Source organism: Cavia porcellus, unplaced genomic scaffold (genome assembly GCF_034190915.1).
Source record: "Cavia porcellus strain 051 isolate PalLab524CR breed Dunkin Hartley unplaced genomic scaffold, mCavPor4.1 scaffold_5, whole genome shotgun sequence".
NCBI lineage: Eukaryota > Metazoa > Chordata > Mammalia > Rodentia > Caviidae > Cavia > Cavia porcellus.
The window spans coordinates 48,597,730-48,614,410 of NW_026947488.1; the positions used below are offsets into that span (position 1 = coordinate 48,597,730).

At 40.2% G+C, this 16,681-nt stretch overlaps 1 long non-coding RNA gene across 1 annotated transcript in view; it reads right to left on the reverse strand.

Moving 5' to 3' along the window:
- LOC106029041 (uncharacterized) overlaps nucleotides 1–10,243 on the reverse strand; it is a 129,292-nt gene extending 119,049 nt beyond the window's left edge. Inside the window, exon 1 of the long non-coding RNA XR_010047523.1 lies at nucleotides 10,085–10,243. This is a non-coding gene — a long non-coding RNA (uncharacterized LOC106029041). The remainder of the gene's footprint in view (nucleotides 1–10,084) is intronic.
- Nucleotides 10,244–16,681: the final 6,438 nt, after the last annotated feature.

Sequence of the window (16,681 nt, forward strand, 5' to 3'; positions counted from 1 at the left end):
TTGGCAATAAATACCAAATAAGTTTTCCAAATATGGTGTAAAAATATATGCCTTGGTAGATGCAAGGACACTTTACAACTTGAATTTAGAAATTTATTGTGAAACTCAGCCACTAGATCTTTATTCCTACAATATTAAATCATGTGGCATGGTATCTTTTTTTGAAGTCCTGTAAGGTCTCCAATATCTAGGTTTTATTGGTTTTGTTCTGTACTGTTTTGTTCAATTTTATTATACCTGTGATATAGGCAATTCTTTTTAAGATAGCAAGAGGCATTATGGTAACCATTGTTGATCACCTGGTATTCTGTTTTCACATCATGTTCTATGTCCATCCTTTTGTTTTGACTGACTCTGTTTTGTTTTGTCACATTTGGTTTTATTCTCTTCAAAAAAAAGTAATAAGAACTGTGGGAGTAATAAAACCCAAAATGTGTAATTGTTATTGTAAAAAAGTGAGGGAAAGAAAGTGCTCTAAAGGATATAACTGCATGCATATTTAAGTGTGTAAGATAGAAAACCATATTACTAAATTTTTGTTGGCTCATTGAACACAACTGTTTGCAGTCTCACTGTTTGAGTGTCCACTTTGATGCTTTAATTTTGTAACTTGAACAACTATTTCTAAGATGACAATATGTAATCCGTTAACTAGTGATTTCTTACTTTTTTTTGAAATTCTGTATTACTTGTACCCTTTTACTGTTTTATTTTTTTCTCTTTAAATAAAAAAATTTAAAAAAAAATAAATCATGTGACATTGTAAACAGATTTGTTGAACTCATTTCAACAAATATCACATTTGACAATTGGTTCACTAGTTATACACTGAGACATTTGCTAAAAGAACAGTAGATGATCAGCACAGAAACTATTTGTAAGAATAGAACCAAAATTCCTGAAAAAAAAATGTTGCAAGTTCTTAACAGAAGAATGTATAGCACAATCTTTGGATTTCAGAAAGACATAACATTGGCCTCTATATAGAGAAAGACAAAGTAGTATTTATACTGTCAACATTACGCCACGATGATAAGATTAATAGTGAAGTCAGGAATGGTGGAAGGAAGTCAGCCTCTTAAAAGGCTGAGGCAGGAGGATCCTATGAGTTCAAAGTCACCCTGTGCTTTACAGTGAGTTCCAGGCTAGAATGGACTACATAGTGAGATCCTGTCTCAAAACAAACAAACAAAAATTGATAGTGATAGTGAATTCAACACAAATGGAACCAGAAGTTGTCACACTTTGCAACAAAATGAAAGGCAGAGTAGATGTTGTTGACAAATTATGCAGCATCTCTGATGTCACCAGAAACACAAAACACTGGCCAGCTGATGGTTGTATTTTATTCAATCCTAAACATGTCAGACATAAATAGTTTCATAGTTTACAAAGAAAATAGCAAATAAAAAATATCATGGAGAAATTTTCTTATAGGATTGGGACTAGAATTGATGAGTGGTCAATTACAACAGAAGGAAAAAAAACTATTTAACTGCCCAAAGACACTCCTCAAAAGAATTCCGGAGCAGACTGGTGAGCAGACAGCAAAACATCACAAGAACCCCCTTAGAAAACAGGAAGATGGGGGCTGGGGATTTAGCTCAGTGGCATAAGCGCCTGCCTTGCAAGCAGGCAGTCGTGAATTCGATCCCTGGTACCGATAAAAAGGAAAAAGACAAAAAAAAAAAAAAAAAAAAAGAAAAGAAAAGAAAAGAAAACAGGAAGACGTCAAGTATGTCCCACCAAAGAAGACAGGAGAACAAAACACATGCACTATCAATGTAAGTGACACTTGAGTATGGAACATGCTGTTCTAATGTGAAAACTGCCCTAGAAGTGACAATTGAAGTAATGACTTTTTGTGGTAGAAATTTACTTGTATTTTCATTGTGGTTCACATAGAAATTTATTTTTGCTGTTATTTTTATATTTAGTTAAGCAAACCGTTGATGTAGAAAATGTTGATGTTTATTCTAAGCACTCATTACTAATCTGATATTTTACTTGATTGATATTCTACTTTCCTGCTAAGTGGGCAGTCTGTAAGAGGAAGCTCCTGACAGAAGCGGAGACGAGAGGTGACAAGCACGGCTGCCACACAGGAAAGGAAAGTTAAGCACGTACGACGTCGGTGTAAGTGAGACTGACACTGACATTGTTGTCACATGTGGACGCGGCCTCGGTTGTGATAATTGAAGAAAGATTATTTCTTTGGTAGAATTTTGTTTGTATTTTCATTGTAGTTCACATAGGAATTTATTCCTGCTGCTATTTTTTAGATTTTATAAGGAGATAAACAGTTGATGTTGAAAATGTTGATGTTTATTCTAAACACCCATTGCATTTTAAAAATTTAATCTTTAATTTTATTGATATTTTATTTTCCTGTTAGGTACATACTGTTTAATATAACAAGATTCCTAAAATTAAAATTAATAATTCAGCAGTAAATATTTCTAAAAAATTAATATGGGTGTTATACACTCACCATAATGTACTCTTTGAAAAATTTGCCCTGGTATCCCTGAGGATTCCTTTACCAAAACAAAGAGGACTCTCATTTTAGTGAAGACAATTGAACGCCCCTTTTATTGGTTTACAGTAATTCAGAGCACTGATTCCTGCTGCATACTGGAAGCAGGGCCAGAACTCAAACATTCTACTACACTAAGTGCCTTCTTTTACAGAGCTGCCCTCTCTGGACTGTTACTCTCTCCAAACCTGTTATTCCCACAATAGGATTCAGACCCTATGATCTTGCTGGTCCAAGCCCTGGCCCCCCAGGGGGTCCCAGGGATTGCTATTTAGCTCTGTCTCCAAGCCTGTTTCCCAAGGCCGTCTCTCACTCAGTCTTTGTGCAAGGGTATGGCTTGAGTCCTGAAGCAAAAGTCCTCTTCTGGCTGTTGGTCTCTTCTTCTATCAGACTAGTCTGTTGGTTGTCAATTCTGTTACCCTGTCTTGTGGAGAACCCAGGGACTGGAGGTGGAACACACGATTCCCAGGCCCTCCTGGCACCGGCATGGAGCCTTGTGCATGGTGGCTTCGGCTGGAGGCTCAGCGCCTGCTTTCTGGGCCCTCCTGGCACCTGTCCTTATTCTGCCTCTTGATTGCAGTAGTGTTTATACTCTCCTGAACTAAGCTGAATTTAGTTTATAAAGTAAGGGAGGAGCTAGGAAAGCTACAGACATAAAATTCTAATGTTATACAGTAAAATTTATTTGCTTTATTATTGCTTTCAATCTTTTAATCTTATCAAGAATTTCCCAATATTTTTTGCTTTTACTGTCTTTTTAATATTTATGGTCCTTTAATCTATCAAAATTAATTTTTGTATACAGTAAGATGACACAGTAAATTGATTTTTTCCAAATTGCTGAAGTATTGTCCCAGTACCATTTATTGAATAATCATTTCTTTCATGCTATTCTGTGATTTCTCCCCCAGAGAAGCATTTAGGAGTATAACTTTGAAAAATAAACTATTGCAGTTTTTTAAATACTGATTTTCTCATTCTAAAATTTTATTTTATTTATTTATTTATTTTGGGTTTTTTTTTTTTTGGCTGTGTGTGTTTGTGTGTGTGTGTGTGTGTGTGTGTGTGTGTGTGTGTGGCACTAGGGATTAAACTCACAACCTTGCTCTTGCCAGGCAGGTGTTTATGCCACTGAGCTAAATCACTAGCCCCTTCTAAAGTATTTTTTAATTCACCAACGTAAAAAGTCTGTGTTGTTAATTTTTAACAAAACCTGGGTTACCATTCCAAAAATGAGTTAAGAATATTTGGTTCTTTTGAAGTCATTACTTTTCCCTCAGCTTTATGGGGGAACTAAATGAAAAGTTAAAATTTCAGCCAAGTAACCAATGGTTGTCCGTGGGATTTTCTGTTTACTTTAAGTGTGTTATTGGTAAAGACTGAATGAATGAATAAGAGGTCATTAAGTACTCAGGAAGCAAAGTGAATGCACTGTTCCGTTCATAAATCAAATCTACTAGTGGCTATTCATGGGATAACTTCTCTGTAAGATTTTCAACCAGAAGGGCCAGGAATATAGCTCAATGGCACAGTGTCTGCCTGGCAAGCATGAGGTCCTGAGTTTGATTTCTAGCATCAAAAAATAAAAAAATATTTTAAATTGGGGACAGGTTGTACAGGGCTGCATATGTGTGTCCATGCTTGTGTGCATACATGTGTGTGTGTGTTGTTTGCTTAGGCCCTTCCTCCTCAAAATGTAGTGTTCCAATCAGCAAGATCAGCCTCAGTATGGGACCTTTTAGAAATAAAAAAACCTCAGGTCCCACTCCAGTTTACTGAACAGGGATATGCATTTTAACAAGATGCCAGGGGATTTTGTGTGCATTAAAATCCAAGAAGCATTGGTTTAAGCATGTTCTTACTGCCTGACTTGGCTCCAGCTCCCATTCTGATAGTCTATGGAAAGCAAGCCCTTTTATTCAGAGCAAAGGGACAGAGACTCATCCAGCTAATTCCATCCAAAGGAACAGAGAAGGCAGCTCCAAGACACTAAACATGAGAAGTTCTTTGGTTTTGACTCTTGTGCTCTACCATTAATGAGACTCAGACATTCACTTGATCTTTGCTTCTTTCATTCTTTTAATTTTCTTTTTTCTTTTCCCCTTCATAGTTATTGACTGGTTCTTTCTATAATTTCTTGGTGAAATATTATAAAGAGGTTGTCTGGTTGCCCTAATTATTCATTTTAACTCTATTAAACAGAATTTCATGCACATGCTTTATCACCATCACCCTGTACATTGTCTTCCCTTAGATTATTGGGGACCCACTATGGGGCCCTTACCCCTCATCACTAAAAATGATGTGATCTCCCTTATGAGGCCCTGTAGGTGTGGGAGGCTTAAATGTTATTATACTGCTCTTCTCATACTTAAAGAAGACAACACTGTCATTCACCATAGCATAAAATCAGAGCTCTATTCCTGAGGATGGAACTGAATTTATCGAACAATTCACGAGTTCTTCCAAATGCCCTCTTGCATGTGACTGATAAAGACTTAACTGTCCCTATGAATAAGAAGACACTGAGTAATCAGAAAGTACAGCGAAGGTATCATAGTATGGATTATGTACCATAGTCCAACACCAAAGTCTTATTTTAGCCCTGGACTCTGAGCTTTCTGCATCAGCATCCAGGAATTATTTTGTCCTTTCAAACACAATGACAATGACCATTTACAGAATATCTGCCAAGGTATAGGTAATATGGTAGGACACTAGGTCCTTCCCTCGAAGAACTACCAATCTGCTTACTACCAACCTACAGTAAAGAGAAAGTCAATTACAGATTACAGGGGCTTGTATCTATGCAAGGTAAGAAAGCAGAGATGAGGAATTTTTATGAGAATTTTTATTATAACATTATAATACAAGTAAATTGGCTCAAAAAATGCATCAGCTGACGTTTGCTTTTTTATTCACCCATTCATTCTATAAATTTTATTGAGCATTCACCATCATTTAATCCTCATGAAACTGAAAGATATTATTATTCCCATTTAGAGATGAAGAAAGTGAAGAGTAGAAAAGCTGAATGACTTTCTCAAAACAAGATTGAAAAGAAGAGCCTCAGATGTGTCAAGCTAAAACGAAACAATCTAATATTGATTCATCAATGTTCCACAAGCTGTGCAGAAAGTGGGTGGGATTTACAAAGTATTCGAAGAAATAGTGGCTGGAAATATTCCCAATTTATCAAAAGACATGAAACTACAGATTCAAGATGACGGGATATCAAACAGGACAAACTCAAAGCAATCTTCAGTGTAACAGATGATAGTCAATTTTCTGCAGAGGAAGAAGTCTTGAAAGCAGTCAAAGGGAAAGCATTTGTTGTCTATAGGAGGGAAACAGTTCTCATGACAACACTTGCTCATTAGCAACCACAGAGCCTGAAAGGAGGGACACATTTCCCCAGTACTGAAGGAGAAGAACGGTCAACCCAGAATACTACATGCAGTGAAATCACTTTGAAGGAAAACTGAGAGAATATGTTGTAAAAGTACAGTAAGGGAACTTTTCTAAATGGAGGGAGCTGAAAAATGAAGAATCTTGAAACATCAAGAATGAAGAACATTAGTGAGATAAATATAATAGTCTTTTTTTCTGTTGAGTTTCTAAACTATAACAGTTGAAACAAAAACTGTAATGCTGTCTAACATGATTCTCAAAGTCTATAGAGGAAATATTTAAAAACAATTTATATCTTAAGTGAGGGAGAATAAAGGGACATAAGAGAGATTAAGTTTCTATACTCACTCAAGTTGGTACATTTAACACAGCAGACTCGTGTAAGGCATATAGATGTAATGCAATGCCTGACATACCCACTAAATATCTGTACAAAACAATATACCAAAAATATTGTACAGAAAACAGGTCAGATTCTTGAAAATACTCAATCACCTAAAAGAATGTAACAAAAAGAAACAGAAACCAAAAAAACACAAAAGTAAACAAAAAGGCAGATCTTAGCAATAAGATATCAAAAATGACACTAAAATAAATAATTTAAATATAGTGTTAACCACAGAATGGCGGACTAAAATTTTTTGTCTTTTTGAGACAGGATCTCACTATGTAGTTCAGGCTGGCCTTGAGCTCACATTGTAATCCAAGCTGGTCTCTAACTCACAACAATCCTCCTGCTTCAACCTCTCTAGTGCTAGGATTACAAGTGTGTGCCCACCATACCCGGCTCTAGATTTTGAAAGACTCAACTCTATGCTATGTAAAAGAAATTAACTTCAAACATAATGACATAGGTAGGTTGAAATAAAGTTATGGTAATCCAAAAAAGTAAAAATAGCTACACTGTATCAAATAAAGTGGACTTTAGAATAAAGAAAGTTTCCACAGATAACACATAATGATTAAAAGGTCCTTCCAATAAGAATATAAAGAAATCCTAAATATATATGCTCCAAACAATAGAGCAACAAAGTGTGTAAAGCAGAAATTGATAGAATTAAAGGAGAAACAAGTATATAATTATAGTTAAAGATTTCAACATCCTTTTCTCAATAATTGACAACAGGACAGAATACCAGCAAGGCTGCAGAAGAACTCAGTTAGGAAGAGAACAAGAAGTCACCAAGAAGCAAGCCCTCTCTGCAAATCAGTGCCATGCACAGACCACTAAGGAGAGAGCCAGATGCCAGACTTTTCCCATGAGTCAGTGCCATTTGCAGACTGGGAGGAAGAGAACAAGAAATCAACAAGAAGCAAGCTCAGCTTGCAAATCAGCCCCATGTGTAGGCCACTGGGAGGAAGACCAGATGCCAGCCTATTCCAGCTCACAGGCTGGGAACAAAAAAAGCCAACCACCACCACTACCACCACCTCTGCTATAAGGGACTGGCTGATATGGAGAAACACAGGCTGCAATGATAGCTATTAAGGTAAAATACAATTTAATGCTTGTAGTGTTTAGTTTTTCATTGACTTTGCACTTCTAAAGCTGGTAGTCTGATCATCTATTCAGAGGATAATAATATGCAATGTAGCATCCATGGGGGAATCTCCTTTTGAGGGTGGTAACCATTGTTAACTGCCTACTATTTTGTTTGGAAGTCCTGTATAATTTTCATTGTTTTGTTGGGTTGGGTTTTATTCTGTTTTGTTTTGTTTCATTATATTATATCTGATGGCATGGGCAGCTATTTTAAAGACAGCAATATATATTATGGTAGCCATTTTGGACTTACTATTGGCTTATTTTGAAGTCCTTTATTGCATTCATTTTTTTGTTTTTATTGCTTCTATTCTGCTCTGTTTTGTTTGATTTTTTCTATGCCTGAAGGTGTCTGCAGCTATTTTGAAAACAAGAAGAGGCATTATGGTAACCATATTGATTTCCTATTGTTTTAAAGTCCTGTGTCACATTAGTTTGTTTTGATTTGCTTTATTCTGTTTTATTTTGCTTGATTTTACTCTCTTTAAAATAAAGAAATTTTTTTAAAAAAAGAACTCAACAACACATCAACTAACAAGATCTAATCAACGTTTGTAAAACTCTCCTCCCAACGGAAGAATACACACTTATTTCAAGCTCCCATGGAACACATACCAAGACTTAGATTCTATCCTGGGCCATGAAGTAAACTTCAAGAAGTTCAAAACAATTTTGGTGAAGTAGAATGTATTCTTTTACTATAATGGAATCAAATTTGTAGTCAATGACCAAAAGTAACAGGAAAATCTCCAAATATTTGGAAACTATCACAATTCTACACAATCAACAACTCCTAAAAAGAAAGTCTCACTGACAATCAAAACACATAGAGAACTGAAAAAATGAAAGTATAATATATCAGGATTTGTGGGTTGTAGCTAAAACAAAATTGAGGAGCAAGTGATTATGTTAAATGCTTGTGTTAGAAAACAGCAAAGGTCTCAAATCAATAATCTAACCTCTGACATCAAGAAACTGGGAAGAGAAGAGAAAAAATAAATTCAAAGAAAGCAGACAAGTTTGTTTTTTGAAAATATCAATAAAACTGACAAGTGTCTAGCAAAACCAACAAAATAAAAAAGAAGGTACAAATTATTCATATTAGATATGAAACAAGGGTTATCACTGCAGCCTATATAAGGGCTGAAAAAGAAAAACCATGAACAATTCTACACACTAAGTTTCCTAACATAGATGAAATGGACCAACATTAGTATCACCAATAAATAGGCAAACAGATAGAAAATGCCCCCTAATACAATGGACCAATGACATCACATCACATTTGTGAAATTTTTTAACTTCAATCTAATCTGCAGGAAATATCAGGCAAACCCAAACTGTGAGATATATATAAATGCCCTTTATTCTCCAAAAATGTCATATAAGAAAAACATAGACTGAAAGGTTGCTCAAGTTGAGATTAAAGAAACATGGTAATTGCAACATGATCTTGAATTGGTTTCTGAAAAATATCATATACAGTCTTTGGGTTAAATTGTAATATTGCATAGATGTTAAGTTCCAGTTTTTTCATTGTATTGCAGTGAGGACACACACAGTGCATCGGCGCAAAGGGCCATCATCTCTGTAACTAACTTCCAAGTGACTCAGGAGACAAAGTTGAAAAGTGGCAATAACAAATGGTAAAGTAAACATGTTAAATCTTAACAGCTAATAAGTCCAGTTGGTATGCATACATGAGTTCTATGCACCATTCTTACAACCTTTCAACAATTTTTAGCTTATTTTAAAACAAAAAGTTACAAAGCATTATGTGTGGCTATGGGGTTGGCCAAGTGCCTGCCACCTAGCAAATGCTCAGTAAATGATAAAGGACAGGTGAGAGTTGAGAGAGCCTGCAGGCAGAGCTGTGTTTTGGACTATAAGGAAATTGTTTAAAAGCAATTACTCTTGTCTAAATGGGATCAGTCTTGGGAGGAAAATCTGGAGTGGCCCTTCTTGGTTATGTAAGTACCAGATAATTCAGTGCCCTTTGTCAAAAAGTCAGAAGCAACATGATAACTTTTATGGCCTGACAAAGGTAAGCCTTCTTCTTACAAAATTAGAGAATACGTAGAGTTGTTGCCAGGAAGGAGGATCAAGGGAATCTAGGGGCCAAAGGCAGCACCTCTGATCTAAGCTATACCCCTGACATGATCTGAAAACATGTGAATTTCAGCTGCATGCTATAGACATTCCTAGTTTAATGACCAAGATCCATTCCTGCAACTAGACCATTAAATGAACTGACTAAATGATGAGTTGCATATAGAATGTACATTCCACTATTCAGAACAAAGATATGGTCAAAGGAAATTCCAACTTGATGACTCTGGTTTTATTTGAGTAACTTTTAACATGCAATACTGTAATGTATAACAGAACATAAAGCCACAGTACTGTACTACACAGTGCAACCAGCAAAAATTACCGTACTATACTGTAGAAGAAGCCTCCATAAGACATGAGTCAGAGCTGCGGATTGTAAATCCAAACAGCACACCTTGCTGAAAGTCCAAAAGTTGTTAAACAAGTAGGTCATTAAGCCAGGGATACCTGTAATTCCAGGGCCCAAACTGGAACACACTCACCCATGCTCAAGAATGAAGAGGTAAAACAACTTCCCACATCAGGATTTCAGGCTCACGGTGACCTGGGGAAGACCAGAGCTGAGCTAACAGTGATAAATAAGAGAGGCCTTCTCCTCCCACTCCAGCCTGGGATCATGCAATGGCGAACAAAGGATCTCAGACCACTTCAGGTCACTGTTCTTCGCTGGAGCCTCTGTGTGGCAGTGTAGGACCAAGGGCATTAGGAAATGTGGGTCTGCTAGTGACTACCCAGACTCCTTGGTTCTCTCTGAAGGGATTCTAGAAGCAGGACAGGCTCCACTAGACAGTATTAATTATCATTAGGCTGGGTAGGTCAGTGCTAAGGACTGATTTAAAGCCTAAGGAGACATTACTTGGGCTCCCAGATGAAGCAATGGGTTTTGCATCATCACCATTACCATATTATGCTCTCTCTGCAGATCAAGAGCCACACTTTCTCTAGGCTGAAATTCATGCACTCTTTCAGTCACTTGACAAATATTTCTATAATGTCTTCTACAGGCATGGTATTGAAGAAAGGCTAAAAATCTTTGATCTGCATGCTAATAAGGGTAAAAGCCTCCCAATTTGTTAAAAGCATGTATCTTTACTATATCCAATAGCTGACTCCACTGATAAGTTTATAGCTGATCTGCTGCTGTTAAAAAGTGGGAAATGAGCAGAAATAGCTCACAAGGGGTATGACCTGGAAAGGCTTATCTCTTCCCCACTCCTCTCTCTCTCCCTCCCTCTCCTCTCTCTCTCTCTCTCTCTCTCTCTCTCTCTCTCTCTCTCTCTCTCTCTCTCTGTCCTCCTCCTTGCTGCCATGCCATGAGCTACTTCTCCACAGCCATGCTCCTTTGCCTTTTCTCCTTTAAGTTATACATGTCAGTAATTGAGTCTGTGCAATGATGAGAAAGTAGCTAAGAAATCCCTCAAAGAGAATCTCAGTTGCAGCACAAAGCCTGAGGCGGGTAAGGAAGTAGCGAGTACCAAGGGCCTAAGACGACAGAGCACCAGCAGTAACTGCTAAACTAGTTTTCTTCCTTCTGGTTTTAAGTGATAAACAATTCTAGTCTCTCTTCCTCCTCCCACTCCTCCTCTTCCTCCTCCTCCTCCCCCCCCTCCTCCTCTTCCTCTCTTTCATCCTCTTCCTATTCCTTTTCTACCCACCCCAGGCTCCTGCCTTCCTTGGTTGTTGGTTTCACTCTGAGGAGCTCCTTGGTCCTCATGAGTCAATGGCCACAGGGTCATTTGTACAACTCAGTTTTCATAATTTTCAAAGTCATCAGTGCTCCAAAGCAGCTTGGTCTTCCCGAAATCTTCACCAAGTGCCTCATTGGACTAGTCTTCAATAGTTGCCCATACGTAACAGGGGCTGAAGAGATGAAATAAGCTGATTTCAAAGGCCAAAATTGGATTCCTACCCCAGAGGCCTGGAGGCTAGAGTTGTAATTTCATAATAACAACATAGATAAGACGGGAAAACAAACATCTAGAAAGGAGTAGAGATTTGCTCTAAATCATATATCTTTTCTGTGCAATCAGTAAGAAAATGACAGGCAACCCAATAGAAAAACAAACAATAGTTTGAATGAGCACAGAAGAGGGTAACCAAATGCTGAATACACCTGCAAGCCAATGCTCAAACCCACCTGTCATTAGGGGAAAAGCACAGCGTGGTATCACTACACAACCAAAGGATGGCTAAGGTGAAAGACATAAGTCATCAAATGCTAGCATTGATGCTGTGTCATACATAGCTGCTGACAATGATGTTGTTAAAGCAACTTGAAGAACTGCTTTGTGACATCTATAAATGAGACCCTTAATCCACAAGCCAACTATCCCACTTCTTGTTGTATAAGCAGAGGGAATACAAACATATACTCACCAAGACATGTTTTAAAATGTAGCAGTTTTATTATAGAACTAAACACTGGAAACAACTCAAGATTCCATCAAAGCAGAATGGACCAACAGACCTTGGGGTGATCATGAAATGAAATACTCTTCAGGAATCAAAACAACGAACTACTATAACACACAAGAAATCAGACTTACAATGTTGAAAAAAAAGATACCAAACAAGAAGAAACAGTACACTAAATGATCCCACTTACACAAATTTCAAGAATAGGCGAGATTAATGTATGCAATTAGAAATCAGGAGAGTACTCACCCTTGAGAAGGTAGTGACCGAGAAGAGAGTGTAGACAGGGCAGCGGGCTACCCATATTGTTCCTCTGAGTGCTACTTACATGGGTGTGTTCCATTTGTTAAACTTCAATCCTTTCATTGGCTTTTATGAATGTATGATATTCAGCCATGTCTGAGTACCCATGATCCCTCGTAGATACTAAAATCTGCAGATTCAGATATATAAAATGATATAGGATTATCATATAACCTAGGCACATCCTCCTGTGTGTTTTAAGTTATCGTTAGATTGTGTCTAATACCTAACACAATATAAATGCTTTGTAAGTAACTATACAGTATTGCTTAGGGTATGATGATAAGAAAAATGTTTGTACATGTTTAATATAAATGTGATTTTAAAAATAATTTCAATTCACAGTTTGTTTAACTTGCAGAGGCAGAATACATGGATGCAGAGGCAGAATACATGGATACAGAGGACCAACTGCAATTCTACAACAAAAATTTAATGAAAAAAATCCATCGATTATTAGAAGAGGTAAAACTATCTCCCAACCAGATTTTCCACCAAACAAATTCCTCAGCACATCTTTAGGTCTCAGTCCAAGCTACTTGCTCCTGTGTTTTACTGCTGGATATTGAAGTTTATCATCTACCCTCACCAGCACGTACCAGAGGCCTCCTGTCTGACCCAGATCCTTCTTGAAGCAGCCCTCTCTACCGCCCCTGCTCTGTGGGAGGCGGCCACTGGGACTTCAGCCTCCCTTCACCAGCTCCTTCTCTTTTGGTATTTTCTTGGGCCAAATGTTCCTGGAGTCTCTGGCCAGCCTTGCTGAGTTCTTTCCAACTCCTGTTTAATTCTTTCAATGAGTAAAGTGTTCCAGATTCAGGATGAACAGATGGATGCTTGAGAAATGAAATGCACATCGTCATTATGGGCACTTGGCATTCATTGCAAGGTCAGATTATAGAAGACCTTAGAATTCAGGCCACAGAACATCCCTGAGGACACAAAACATTTGGAGTCGTATGTCTTCGGGGCTCCAGCTATGCATTTGCTACACTCAGGGACCCACTTTCACTTTGCTAGTCTCCTTGAGGCAACAGCACCCACGTCTAGATCAAAGTTAAAACTTGAATTGCAGGTCAGTGTGCAACTCAATGCAATGACCACAGTGGAAGAATCACTGTATAGTCCAAGAGAAGTGAGCAGCCTAAGATGTGATCACCACCATGGCCCCACACAGTGAATCAAGATTTAGTTTATGTTCACTAACCCAAGTTTCCCTCACTGGGAATCAGATCAAGTACTGTGTCAGGACAAAGGTATGCAAATGCCCTAGCAAAATATGCCCAAGCAGCCACTCTGACTCCAAGTGAGAAAAGATGTAGATTTTGGCTGATGGAAAAGGCACTTTCTCCCAAGATCTAAACCGCTTCATAGTAAATTCTCAAAACAAGGCCCTCAGTAGTGTCAGTGCCTAGCAGGCTTCAGGGGCACTCCAGGTTCATTTCAGTCTTTCTCCTCTTGAGCTATAGAGCTTACACTGAGGACCCCTGTACCCCAGGATTGCCCAACCCTTACTTGGCCTCAGACCTCCCTCTATACTCAGCCCTTCAGCTGCAATGCTTCCTGTTCCCTGGCCCCTCATCAGTGAGCCCCAATCACCTCACCATGCTCTAAACTTCTGAAACTCTAGCCCCACTGACCCTCAGGTCAGGTCACCCAAGTGTGAGTGCACACAGGAAGACAAGGATCTGAGTGTAGGCTTAATCGGGGGACAAGTGACAGCAGGAAGCCCTGTGGAGACACTGGGATTGAAAAGTGGACAGTGCAGAGGGTGGTTATCAAGCACTGAGGGCACCTGATGCCCAGCACTGGGGAGGATTTCTGGGGAGGAATTGCCCATGCAGAGCACATATCAGAGTCTCCTTGGCCAAGTGCAGTGTCCTACTCACTCTGCTCAGTGCTCAAGTCAGCCTCCTAATTACCTCTCAAGCACTTTTTTTATTTTTTACTTTTAATGGATACATAATGACCGTACATGTATGTACCTATGTGCTGTTTTGCTGTATATCTACATTGTGTCACGATCAAGGTGGAGCAATTGACACTTCTTGGTGGCTCTACATTCAGAACATGAAAAAGAAGCTTTAGGCGGGTGACAAAGGCTCCCTGTAAGTGATGTAGGAGTACAGAGCTAAACAAGGCAGTAGGCAGACCGCCCACAGCACCTGTTACAGTCTTCATGAGCAATACCCTGTGTGCGTGGCCCAGGGTTCACTGAGGCCTAATCAAAGACTTGGGCATAGACAGAGCTATGCAATGAAGACAGAAAGGAGACCCGGAGCCGGGCACAGGGAGGCACACGTGTAATCCCAGCACTCAGAAGCTGCTGAGTCCCCTTGATGTTCTGACAAACTTGCACATCCACAAGAACAAGGCTCTACCAGATGACCCAAGGTGTGCAAGCTGCCAAGCAACCCTTACCCGTGTGCACAGTAGGGGGCCAAGCACAGGAAGGAAGGCCAACGTGCCCAGGAGAGTGCCCAGGAGCTGGGTCTGCAGTAGGAGGGAGTGAATGTGTGGGCAGAGCATCAGGGCTGTCCCCTTCAGGGCCGAGGAAGCTGGCACATCTCCCCACCTGTGCTTGCTCTGTTTGAGTGAAGGCTGCTGCTAGGCACTTTGGGCTGCTCTGCTAGGGGATCCCTCCTTTGGTCAGATACTGCCCTGAGGTAGAGAAGCGGGAGAGGCTCAGGGAAAAGCTGGGAATGTTCACCAGAAAGAGGACAGAGCTGCCCCAGCAGGAAGAAAAGGCCCCGGAGACCATTTCTCCTAACAGGTATACTCACAAGCCTAAATAATTCTGCCCCTGTGCCATTGACCCGCTCCATAAGCTCCCATGCACCTTATGATTTATTTTATCAGGTCTAACTTCCAAGTCCCTGCCACACCAGCCCTGCCTGATACTCCTTTGCTTTCCAATTCACACATAATTACAACACAACTGAGAGCCCAGTGAATCAAACGGACTTCTGTGTTCTCAGGGCCCTGCGTGGGGGCGGAGCTAAGCACATCAGGCTGACAGGTCACACAGTTTGGGGTCTGCCTGGACAGCGCCATGCACAGCCCCTTGCTATATCCTTACTTACATCTGCTCAGCCCAATCCGTAACCTAAGCCACTGAGCCCCACTACCCAGCTGACCACAAACTTCATTGCTCCCCGCTTCTATCACTTTCCCTCTCCATGCAGTGACTCCGGCCCTTCAGAAACTTCTGGGATCCAAATTACTGTCCCAGGGCCAGGTCAGGCTATAAGGCACTAGATAAAAAATAACACGCAGGAAGCTCCGCTAGAGAACCATGGGGCGCACAGCATCTGGTGCCGTCTTGTAGAGCTGGGGAGGCTGGCTGGGGGGATGTGCAGTGCAGGTTAATGGAGTCTGTGGCACGGAGCACTGAGAGGAGTAGTCCAATATTTTTTTTTTCTTTCTGGTTCAGCAACAGTGGTAAAAACAACTCAAACCCATCCATAAATCACTGTCTTAAGGGAAGAGTTCCTTTAAGTAAAGTTTGTGTGCCAGGCAACCATAACAGTGCACTAATTGAGGCACAGGGCAAAATACCAGTCAGATCACCTGGCTTCCATCTGTCCTCAGACTCCCATTGTGTCCCTGGCAGCCATCCCCGCTGCTGTGTCCGGGTGGGTTCCCTGGCTCTATGTCTGCAGGCACCCTGCTCATAGTCCACTGGCCTCCACACTCCTTCCCCAGAATCCACGTGCAAGAGACAGGGCCCAGGAGCTGGGCATCCAAGCCAACACCGGCACTGCCTCGTCCACATCTTCATGCACGCTCAGCTGCTCGTGCCATCTCTCTGCACACTAGAATCTGTTCTGCTGCTGGTGACCCAGGCTGGAAGTGACAAATGTACCCTCACCCCACAAACTGGTGGATCAATACACAGTTCCATGGCCTTCTAATGGGGCACATTCTCTACACCGTCCCCCAGGGTCTCCACTTGGACTGAGAACACGTGGAAATTGGCTGATGAAACATCCTGTGTGGGCTGATTCCCCTCCCTAGCTCAACCCCTACCCGCTGTGATCAGCCCCTAAGTAAAGTGCTGTACTCACACCGTCCACATGCCTGCCTCTTGGTGAACTCAGCCAAAAATAGTAATGAAGCTGACCTGCCTCTCAAAGCCTCTAGTCTGGGACATGTTGCCTATCTCTCAAATAGCGGTCCCTCAGTCCAAAGCTGAGCCTTGGACACTGTAACCTGGCATTCAACATTTGCACACAGTAGAAAAACAACCAAGAGTCATTTGATGAGGAGGTGATGGCAACGTGTTCTGAAATGTATCACAGCAATTGTTTCTTGGCAGATTTGTACAAGTCACAAACTTGTTAATCTGATTTGATCTGGATGAC